Source organism: Pleuronectes platessa, chromosome 21, assembly GCF_947347685.1.
Source record: "Pleuronectes platessa chromosome 21, fPlePla1.1, whole genome shotgun sequence".
NCBI classification, from domain to species: domain Eukaryota; kingdom Metazoa; phylum Chordata; class Actinopteri; order Pleuronectiformes; family Pleuronectidae; genus Pleuronectes; species Pleuronectes platessa.
In genome coordinates, this window is record NC_070646.1 from 12,245,917 (window position 1) to 12,257,968 (window position 12,052).

A 12,052-nucleotide genomic window follows, 5' to 3' on the forward strand; every position below is an offset into this window, starting at 1 on the left:
CCTATCTGCTGCTCCACAAGCTGCTGGACACGCCACAGTGGGCACAGGTCCAGCATGCAGAGTCATGGTCTTTCTCACTTCCTCAATTTAGAATCATTACAAATCATGGGGCTCCTCTTGTAGATCCCACACAAGTGTTTCATATTTTAACAGTGGCTTTGATTGAGTTTTGATCAGTTTATATTTAGATCTGAAGAATCACCTGACGAGGGAAATGATGGATGATGACTAAGCATCAAGAAGGGGACCTCATGAGGTGTGTTTCACAAAAATGAACAGTCATGCTTTTAGTTCAATGCGGTCATATCTACTGCATAGTAAACACTCAGCGGCTCTACGGCATCACTACAACTTAATTATTTTGTACTTTATTATTCTCTTAAGTTCCTTTTTCTTCCTATGAGGGGTTTTATTTTGAAATTATGTATATGATACACATGTTTCATTTTTGTGTAACAAAATCGATTTGCAGGAACTTGTTGTTCTGAGGATTTCAAATGTGTACCAATAGATTTTGATCTAATAAGAATGTTAATAGAGAGTAACATGTTGACCAGCAGATGGAAGTGATTTGACTTTTCATAGAGAGTGAAATTGAAGAAATTGTGTTCCTTTACCAATTGATCGGACTTGACTAAATTCATGCATGCCCATATTCAACACACTGATGTGATCAGTTCATTTCTATTTGGAATTTCATGAAGAAAAACACACAAAGCTCTGTCTCGACTTTTACAAATAAATATACAATATGGATTTAATAGAGATTTTGTTTGAGTGATTATTGGATGATACATGCATCACAGCACCAGCATCACTCTGCATGTTACTGTCAAATAGGTTCACTGAACTATTCACTCACACCACAAACCTAACATTTATCTATAATCATTAACCTGAATAATGCAAGACATCCAGTGTTAACAGAAAAAGTAGAGGTAGAGGTAGAGGTAAAAGTTATGACATCATTTATGAAATGATAAGAAGAGTTATTATAATGCCACAATGCAGGTTTCCATCAGAGTAATGTGATCGTCACTTTAGTTCTTGGACTGTGAGCCTATAGTTGACTGAATGATAAAAGTAATCCAAGTGAGACCCGGACTCACAACCCCAGCATCACTCTGCAAGTTACTGTCTTATCAGTACTGTGTGCTGAGTTTGTGTTTTGCGTGCCGGGTGTGTGAGAGCTGTTTTTGAAGTGTATGTAAAAAGTGAAACAAAAATACACCTCCGGAAATATTTGTATCTAAAAATAGGTCAAAAAAATGTTGTATAAAAAATAGTGTGCTAGCAGTGCCTCCCTCCTCCAGTCTTTTCTGCTATCTCACATGTGTGATAACTCAAGCCCCCCTCCCCCCACGTGGGTCCATTTATCAGAAACCTCGCCAGCGCTGCTTCCTCTCCTGGCGTCCAGCCGCAGGAGGAGGCCGGTTCAAGTGACGCAGTGCTGCATGTAACAAAGCAGCCTGGAACTAAACCTGCAGAGGGAGCAAATGTCGACTCATACTCAGAAAACACACATCTGCTTATTTACACCATGGCTACTTCACAAATACACATATAATGTACTTTCAACACACATGTCGGTCTCCCAACCCATTAAGGCAGATTTCTGTCATTAATATAGTCACGTCTTAACCTTACTTTGTAAAGTGGTGGTTCTCAAATGGGGCCCTGCAGAACCCGGGGGGTCAGTGGCACACTGCCAAGGGATTCATAAATAGCATCCAGGTTCATGCCTTAAAATCATTATCTTAAATGGGTATATACCCATTTAAGATAATGATTTTCTGTCTTTTATACAGTAGGTTGTCCCTGGCAAGTGTCTTGAAATAATGTACAGTATGTTAAGTTTAGAGTGATTGAGATGAAGCAGATTCACACGCATGCTTCAAATTTGAGGATAGAAAGAGCTCAACGTGTGCCTGGAAGTTTGTAAGAATAATTTGCAACTATGAAAAATTATATATTATTTAATTTATCATTTTATATTTCAATTTTATAATTCTAATTGGCGACTCTTGACTTTGCATATTTTAAAATTACTTTGAGCTACAGCCTCAAACCCTGTCTGTATATTTTTTTTCTTTTCCTTTGAGGCAGCAACTGCCTCCTTTATATTTTTCAGCTATTCACCACCACACCAAAAAAATTAAAAATGTCTTGAAATGTGAAATTTCATCCCGACCACACCAGAGACACCTGGCCAGGGCCTGAAAATGATCTGTCATTCTGAGCTGTATCCTGTGTGCTGCATCTTTTCACACTCGTCTCCACATTGGTGCATGGACTGAATGCTGTGGTAAGCACTAAAGGGTTGATGAGAGAGATGGTGGTCAGATGAAGCCATCAGATGTGAGGGCAGTGAGAAGATAGAGAGGGGGTCAGAGGAACAGGACACCGAGCCTCCAGGGGGAGAACATGTGAGAGGGAATAAACCACGACTGCAGCACCGCCCAAATTACTGAAACAGTTCTCTTAAAGATTCCAGTGTGTAAGATTTAGGTGAAAGGAATCTATTGGCAGAGTTAATATAAAATAATCCTAGTTGTTTAAACTTGTGTGTTTCATCTGAATTGTACGATTATTAGATGTCTTTACCCTAGAATTGGCACTTTACATTTAAATACTTTATACAGGGAGCGGGTCCTCTCTTCGGAGGCTGCTATCTTTTTTAGAGTAGCTCAAACAGGACAAACTTAACAACTTTTGAGTTTTTATGACAGCGGAAGGCAACCACAGGTTCTCTTTGGAGTTCTCGAAAGGGAGGGTGAGGTGAGGTGAATTCAGCTGCAACATGTTACTCCACCACTAGGTGTCACTAAATTCTCCACACAGAACATTTAAAAGATGTGAGTGCATGCAGCGTTGTCAAAGAGATAAAATGTCTTTAATACATGAGAGGAGGATGTCTTCCTCCTCCTTGTATGAGGCCTTCACAGCAAACACACAAGGCATTTGCAGCATGATACTAAATTAAATATTGACAACAATCTGCCTGCTGGATAAGTTAATAAGAGAGAGATATAAAAAAAACTCTCAACTGCCCTTGTCCTAACAGAAACAATGGAACTTTTGCTTACACAGCAAACATGTGTATATTGTTATTAAATTCAACTTTAATAACTGTAATGTGTACACTACCTGAGTGTTAGTCCTGTATCAGACTGGCTCATAATGAGATGTTATAGATGAATAAAGACTAGGTGAATATTAAGACGTCTTTCAACCTTTTTAGGCCAATTAAATCTGGAAAACATGCTATAATTTAACCCATGATATAAGATGTTTCAACATATGTTCAGAATGTTGAAGAAAAACATGTAATTCCCATGCACAGTTCATGATATACTTTACTTATTTATCAGTTTAACAAAAGCTTTAATTGTAATGTTGTAATTTGTGCATAACATGTGCATTTGGTGTATTTGACCGGATATTCTGAAGCCCTAAAACATTGATAAACATAGAAATGGATTAAAAACAACATTGAAGCCCTCAGATTAATAATCGAACACACTGTACTAACGGATCCATGTCATTAGCGTCTTAATAAGTGTGAGAATAAAACCGTTTTATGTAACAGTTTATCCAGATGGATTAACTTCTCCTTAATTCCACATAATTATGTGAAACCTGATATTGACAGAACGGCCGCAGGTTGTAGTGAACCGCAGTCTGTCGTTGCTCGGTATCACCGCTAGGCGTCAGTGCGAGGCCGGCTGGAGTCGGTGGCTCTCTCGGAGGATGACAGCGGCAGCTGAAGCAGAGGCAGGCGGCAGCAGAAGCACCGTGAGCCGGCGGGAGGACACACGGAGGAGCCGCTGAGTGACCCCCCCACTGAAACTAACCGGGCATTCCACATCTGTATGGCACGTGAACACCGCCCTCTGTAACAGCTGGAGCGCGCGCTTCATCGTGAAAGTACTCGTGCGCGCGTGAAGTGTGACGGCGGATAACTTATGAAGTGACACCGGCCCCAGCGGAGGAGCCGTTCCGTGCCGAGCTGGGCCGCAGGGAACCGGACTCAACGCTTAAGGTAAGCCGAGGTAGAGCGTGGGTCATGACCGGGATGTGTCGCCTCTCACGCCGGCTGTCATTCTCTGTACAGCTCGGTGCTGTCAGAAGGGCGGGAGACAGTCAGCATCCTACACACACACACACACACACACACACACACACACGCACACAAACACACGCGCGCGCGCTCTCTGGGATGTGCCAGGCCTCCCAACGTCTGGATTGACTTTCAAAGTAAAATGTCATGTCTGTGTAAAGCCTCTCAGGTTGTCATGAGAGGAGTCAGGGACAGGTGTGTGTGTTTGTGCGTGTGTGCGCGTGTTTGTGAGTGTGTGTGTGTGTGTGTGTGTGTGTGTGTGTGTGTGTGTGTGTGTGTGTGTGTGTGTGTGTGTGTGTGTGTGTGTATGTATTTGTGCTAGGGTTGGGGTTAGGGTAAGGCAAATAGTAACTATGGTTAAGTTTAAAGCAAGTCTCCAGGAAATCGATGTTAGTCCTCAGAAGACATGGAGACCCAACAGTGTGTGTATGTGTGTTTGTATGTGTGTGTGTGTGTGTGTGTGTGTGTGTGTGTGTGCGTGTGTGACAGAGAAAAGAGAAGAACAAAAGGCTTTCACTTTCTTTTTAATCCTTAGAATCCCCTCTATACGTTTGCTGCAGTAATCACATTGAAGGTGCATGCACACACAATACATGAAGCACACACTCACACACACACGCCCAGATACACAAACCCACACCGGCAGCTGGGCAGGCTGGTACTGTAGGATGAATGGATCTCTTAGTGCTGCAGGTTCTGGTGCTGATGTGATCTGGGAGACATTTCGGTTGCTGTCTGCACAGAAATCCTTAGGAGACAATTAAAGCACTGACCCGTGCCATCAAGGATTTGTTTTGACTTCCTGTTTGGAAAGAGGGTAGGAAGTGGACTTCTGGGCCAGATGGCAGGAGCGCACAACACACTGATATGCCTTTTGAGTAGCTGCAAGGACCTCCAAGACTCAGCCCTTTATTTAAACGTTCATTAGCAACAATTGTAGATTGTTTTCCATTGCTTTTATCAACCCGAAATTATTGAAACGAATAGCAGCTGGGTGTATGTTTTACTTTGGAAAGAAAATGAAGGTTAACTTGCACATAAATATTTAAAACATCCCAATGGAATACTTCGTAAACATAAAAACGTTTGACTTTAAAACATTCTCAGAGAATGTTGGAAACCCCTGGCTTCCCATTCATAGCCATAGATTATTTATTTGTATTTTTACCAACTATACCTCCAGCTTTTATGAGTTACATTAGAATAAATGAAAATCCACAACATTTTTAATGGTTTTTACAGGAGTTGTACCTGTGTGTGTTTGGAAAACTTGACGTGAAGACAGAATTGAAGATGCCTCTTAGATGAGAAGTTAAACGTCCTCTATATTTAATTTTTTTCTTTTTTTTTAAAGTGAAATGAAGCTTTAATCACCTTTTCCCGAAGCCAAAAATAATCTTAATTTGAATCTTACCTGAAGACTAGAACTCTAATGCCTAAAACTGAGAAGTTTGGAAACGCTGATGGCCAAGATTTAGTTTGAAAACTAACACAGCAAAAATTCAATTCCTGATTGGTTCTGATCAGTTATGTCTACACTATTAGCGGCGAAGGCAAAACCAGGTAAACCTTTACTGATAGAAACAGATCTTATTTTCACCATAGTTATTTATTGTACATAGTATTTTCTGTAAATAAGCAACTGGCAGCACAGTAGGAAAAACGCTTCCTGTTTACACTGGCACACACATGATCCAGTGTGCATGAATAATGATAATAATAATAATAATAATAATAATAATTATAATAATAATAATAATATAACATGTTAGTATGGATGTAGCCTAAATTACAACTGCAAGTAAAAGAACACACACACACACACACACACACACACACACAAGTGGTTAGGGTTAGTGTTTTGTCTCTCTGTTACCATGTTTGGACAGCAGGTTTGAACAGGTCAGATAGAGCACTAGTAGCGACAATAGCGGGTTTATTTCCCAGCGGCTGCTCCCAGGGGAGAAACGCACCTTCATGTTTATGCGCAGCCCTCCGCCGGTTGCACCAGGGTGGAGAACTGGTTTGTTTTTCTACTGGAGCCCTCTAGCCTTTTCACAATGCATTTTTCATGGCAGCTGAGGCCTGTGAGCGTATCGTCTCCAGTCGCTCTGTTTATCTTTCTGCTGTATTGTGTCACTGCACAAGTTGATCTTGATCTGTCATCTAAGATTCACTCGTCAGTTAACTGCTTTACTACATTCTTTTAAATTGCTGCTTAGATAAGATTTTCTTATTTTCTTTTTGCTTCCCTGTGTGTATACATAATTCACAATGTTTTTTGTTCATAATTCATAAAGCATGTCCATTTGACAGCAGTATCGAGGCACTGGTGCTATTTTGATTATGTTTTTATGTGAGTTCGTGTTTTAAAATAACGGAGGCGATCAGATGACTTTTTATCTTTCATTTCCTTGCCATCAGTCACTGTTGTCTCAAATGATGTCAGAGACCCGTGTAAAAAATATCCCCTCCAGAACTCAAGGGATTTGAGGCGCCACTAGTGACGCCTCATTACAGGCTATAGTATGTGGAGTACATCCCCATGGTGCAGGATGCGACTCAGTGTGCACACGTTGGTTTATTTCCTGTGTAAACTGTACAAAATGAATTAATCATAGCTAAAAAAAAAAGATTGACGTGTGCATACGTGAGGTCTCTGTGGTTACTTGTTGCACAAAATGTTACCAGTAGATCTGCAGTGTGTAGTTTGACAGTGATTGATGAATTACTGAAGGGGACTCTTGGGCCTTGGTGTAGGTTTTGCGCCCCACTGAGACTCATTCTAGTTAGTCAATTAACAAATTGTGTCTATCGGCTGTCATGAAATTCATGAAAGAGGAGCAGAGTCATGACCGCTCTCCGCCTCGGTTCCCCAGCCCCTTTCAGTCTGAGCAGGTGGTAATCGTATCGTGCGGTTTGCTTCACCCTCGGTAAAAGACAAAATGATTTGATGAAAGATTTGACCTGATCCCCGGCGATCTGGAAAAGGATTTCTCTAATCCTCCCCGCCTCTCCGTTATGTCTCTTTCAGGTTGTGTGTGTCGTGCTTTTTGTTCTTCGTCATCATGCTGGATCGGAAACCACAACGGACGTATCAGCGATGGCAGATGCACCTGTGCTGCCAGAGCACATTACTCACAAAACACAATTTCATACACGTGTGTTGTTTCCACTTTACAGAAGGAAAACCAATCACTGCATTTCAGGGACATAAATGTTGATTCATCCTCTTTTCCTCCTCCCAGTATTATTGAATCCTTCCTCTTTCTTTAAGGTCGTCCAGTCATTACAGTGTTGCTGGTTTAATTTCCCTTCCCCAGCACGGAGGCAGAAGTAGGGCAGCTGCAGGGATTGTGAGTCCATGAACAGAAGAAGAACTGATCATCAGACAGATTGTTGCAGGTTGAAATGCGACTGTATGATCACTGAGTGGACAGTGCTACACAGAGGTCACTGAGCGGTCACGAGTGGATCATTTACATGACGGTATGCAGTGATGCATCATGGGCAGATGTGCAGTGACTTGTAACGTCCCTCTTATGAAGGTTTTCACTAAAAAGCACCAGGTTTCAGTCTGATTGGTTGAAGCTGCATAAACATGTTCATATAAAAAGAATAAATGAAGAGTTAACATTAGCAAAGCTGCTTCTGAATATGTCTTCTAATAATGGAGGTATTTGATGAAACGTCTATGATATAATTTGATACTACACACATGGATATTTCCACCAGTGGTCCAATGATTTTAGCAATTTCAGTCCATTACCAATCTAAATTAAATGTACATCAGTTTATTTTTATATAGGGCTGCGACTAATGGCTTAATCTGCTGATTATTTTCTTGATTGACAAAATTAATTATCTAATCCTTAAAAATATCTGAACACTTCCATCTTGCACTGATGACGTTATTTAGAGCCAGTTAATCCTAACTAAAATGATAGAAATCATAGTTGAGAATCTTATTTCATGTCTACTTTGACTTTTTAGTTTGGTCCATGTCCCATCCACTTACATTGAGGACATGGGGGTTCACAAATGAAAAATTAGAAATAATGTCAATCTGGTCCACTCCCAGGTTTTGTTAATTTTATCCATATTTCTCAAAGGACGCATCGTTAGCCCATTTTACCACAGTTGATATGGTTCCTTGGGGTCTTAGTGAAATGTCTGTAACTTATTTTGGTCAAAATATCACTTGGATCATTTAAAACAGCACCTTTTTACCCTGTCTAAAACAGCCCTCCTCAGATTGACCTGATTTTGAGTGCCCCCCCCCCCCCCCTTCACAAGATACAAGCGCCCAGATTTTTAGCTGTCCATTACCTCTGTAGAAATATGGCTATTGGGGACGAAGATACAATCTTGCACCCATATTGTTTTGAACCAGAGTCAGGCGGGCCGAGGCCTGGCTGCGAGAGCCCAAGCACAGCTCCCACTGCCCATAACCTACTTCCCACTGCCCATAGCTCCAGTTAGCATTGGAGTGCATTAGCTCGCGAGCTCGCCATCATAACCATCATCTCCACGGCTCCGGAGCTAGCTCCGGCGCTCTTGAAGCTCACCATCATCTCACCGGCTCCGGTGCTACGGAGCTCCGTCACCCCGGTGCTCGCCATCATAACCATCATCTGACCGGCTCTGGAGCTCCGTCACCCCGGAGCTCTGGCGCTAGCTCCGACGCTAGTTCGCGAGCTAACGTGCCGGAGCTCGCCATCATAACCATCATCTCACCGGCTCCGGTGCTCCGGAGCTCCGTCACCCCGGAGCTTGCCATCATAACCATCACCTCACTGGTGGGTGACAGGAACGGCCCGAGCTGAGGAGGGGGCTGTGGCTCGTAACTTACCCCGGCCGCCGGCTCTGCTGCTCCGACAGACCTCCGCCTCTCAACCCGCTCCCCGGCTGGTTAGCTTCCCCCGCCGCCCAAGACTGACGTAAAATCGGGTCATAATCCCATTGGACGCACTCTAGCGTATCGTTTCTGACATAGGGGAACCACAACAAATCGCGGGAGTTGTTTTTTTCCAGAGTTTTTGGGACGGTAGACATGCCAGATACCCAAATTAACGTGTAGAAACACTTCAAAAGTGGAATTTTCATACGATGGATCCTTTAATAAGAAATAGTTGACATGTATTTTGGACTGTAGCAACATCTCTGGATGAATAGCTAACCTATTGTCATGAAGGAATTTTAATCTTCTAATTATGTGGCACTTCTCCAAGCTCTTCCTCGGTGTGTGTTTGACGACAGTGCCGTCAGAGGCCAGAGGTCCCCCAGACTTCTCCATGATGATCCTGAATAACGTCTCTGTATTTCTGTGCAACCACGATGATATAACTTCCATTTTTTCCCCTTCCCTCTTTAAGTATTCTTTTCAGAGCCAAATCTCCCCCCCCCCCCCCCTCTGCGATCGACTCTAATGTGGCATCTGTGAGCAATTACGATTAACTTTTCATAGAAGGCCAGCCAACAGAGGAAGCTGTTGTATTGGAGCTCGCAGCATGGGGCTTTGCTGGCTGGGTAGAGGGACGGCAGGAAGGAGGGATGAATGGCCGCTGAGGAGGCCCTTTCATGTCTCCAGGCGAGGCCATACTTGACTAGACACTTATTGTGACGGGGACCTTCCTGTCCCCACACGGCAAACACAAAACCGCTCCATATGCGACTCAGCTGAGCTCTTCGTGTCCCGTCCTGCCCGTCAACCATTGACTGACTGCGTCTCCATATCTGTTTCTTGTTAGGCATTAGTTCATGTCAAATGTTGACATCCGTTTTACATTTGGACATATTCAAGCAATCCATAATGTACATATTTAAAGAATTATTGTAGATTGTAGGCTTCAAGTGTACATAAGGTGAGATCAATTTACTTTATTTTGTGTTTTTTGTCTTCCACTTGCACTTTCCAGGATCTGTTCATTGGCTGTGAGGCAGTGTAGAACAGACACCCTCAGTCCAGCTCCTTCTCTATTCATTAGTCTGCTTCTTTCTGCTTTGTCTTCCTCCCTTTCCTCTCTTCTTGTCTGTCATCGCCTCATCTTTTGTCCCTTCCTCCTGCAGTCTCTCGCGCTTGTTGTCTTCACATGTCCTCTCTGCCCTGAACTGATACCTGGCACAGGAGCTGAGAAAGCGTTATGCTCTCTCCTCCAGTGGCGGTGTTGGCAGCCGCCTGCTCTGTGAGTCCTTGGAACAGTTGAATGGATGAATGACAATGCTGCCTTTTTGTTCTGAGAGTTTTTCCATCAAGCCTTTTCTGCTGCTGTCACCGCAGCTGCCACTGTGTTGCTGTTTATCCATTAATCAAACTAGATTAGTAGATAGACATGTTTTCTTTGTAATTCTGATCTGATCACATCATTACCTTCCAGGAGTTTGTGTTTTCATTAATATCTGTTACCTTGATTATTGAAAAACTATTGAATGATTTACTGGAAATTTGGTGGAAAAGTGGTTATGGGGCCAACAAGGAACTCATCAATTTCTGGAGTAAATTCAGCGGCTCAAGGAACCACTGCGAGGTCGGGGGTTAGCCTTGTTGAAGGTAACCGAGTGGCCTTCAAGTTATCAAGTACTATAAAACATATTCAATGACGCCAATGTTTTTTTTTTTTAGGAATCATAGCTGCTATGATTAGTATTATCAATTTAACAATGGATCAAATTAAATTAAAAGTGTAAATGGCTCAGTGTTTGAATTTAATGTTTTGATTTACACTCACCTCTCTCATAGTGTTGTTTTCAATAAAAATAGCTCTTATATATAATACTGATATATCAGCCGACATTGAAATTTGAGGCTTGATATTTTAAAGTTTAACCATAAACCTTATTATAAATAACAATGAAAAAAAAGACAAAATAAATACAACTAAATAATATAGATAATAAAAAAACATCTTTTCTGTATAGTGTATTCTGTAAAAAAAAGTGTTCAAATCAGCAAACATAAAAAACGCAGACACCAATCGGTCTGGGAAATGCTCAAATAGGACGATTCTAATTGGCCAAATGATAAATCGACTCCACCAACCATAAGCATGCTGCTCAGAAGAATAAGGCTTCTGTTTAACAATCTGCACTGGAGGGGAAATAACAGCATTTTGTGGTATTGTGTCTTCAAAAGTGGGTGTAAACCAGTTACAGATAAGATCTCTGGTTAGTGTGGTGCAGGATTCATTTACTTAAACACTATGTCTCAGAGGCAGAAACAGGTAAACTGATGCAGATGCTTGGCACAGAAAGACCGATGGACATGCCCACGGATCAGCTGAGGTATGAATTAGCAGGCAGAAACATGCATGTGTGTTTGCACTCATGCACGCACAGTCCTGCATCTTTGAACCGTGCCGCAAGCCCACGCACTGAAACTATGCAAATGGTTCTCACATGTTGTTTAGACACGCATGTGCGAGAGAGACAAATGTTTTGGTTTAAGAGAGAAAGTTTGCCTCTCTCGTCCATCTCTCTTCTCCCTCGGTCTCATGCTGTGTTTTCTCTGCTTTGCTGCAGTGGTTTCCTGTGTTGTGTTTTTTTACTTGCATGTCTTCCTTTTGGTTTTGCTCCCTTCGCTGCTTTCATCTTCTCCTAGAGTGACATACAGTTCTATTTCTGCTGTTTTTCATCTCTTTCCATCTTTTGCATGTGTTCTCTTCTCCTCTGTGCCTTCACACACACCAGGTCATCTGCAGACGAGAGGCAGTTTGAAGTTTTATTGGGTTTTATAGCCTGTGGTTATGTTTGGTATCATTATGTTTTCTGGTTGTCCGTCCATCCGTCCGTCCCTTTCTCATGATCACGATATTCTTAGAACACCTCGAGGGAATTTCTTCAAATTGGGTAAAAACATTCAGTTCGACTCAAAGACGAATGGTGGAAGGTCTAAGGTTGAGATCACTGTGACCTCACAAATCACATTTATTCCCC

General features: G+C 42.2%; 1 protein-coding gene across 4 annotated transcripts in view; it reads left to right on the forward strand.

Moving 5' to 3' along the window:
- Nucleotides 1-3,770: 3,770 nt before the first annotated feature.
- Nucleotides 3,771-12,052, forward strand: part of rhbdf1b (rhomboid 5 homolog 1b (Drosophila)) — a 32,013-nt gene continuing 23,731 nt past the window's right edge. For 2 of the 4 annotated variants that reach the window (XM_053413707.1, XM_053413706.1), the window contains exon 1: nt 11,232-11,401. The gene's annotated coding sequence lies outside the window, so the exon portion shown is untranslated. Of the gene's footprint in view, nt 4,043-11,230; nt 11,402-12,052 lie in introns of those variants that run through there. The other 2 variants (XM_053413705.1, XM_053413703.1) reach the window with 2 other exon arrangements.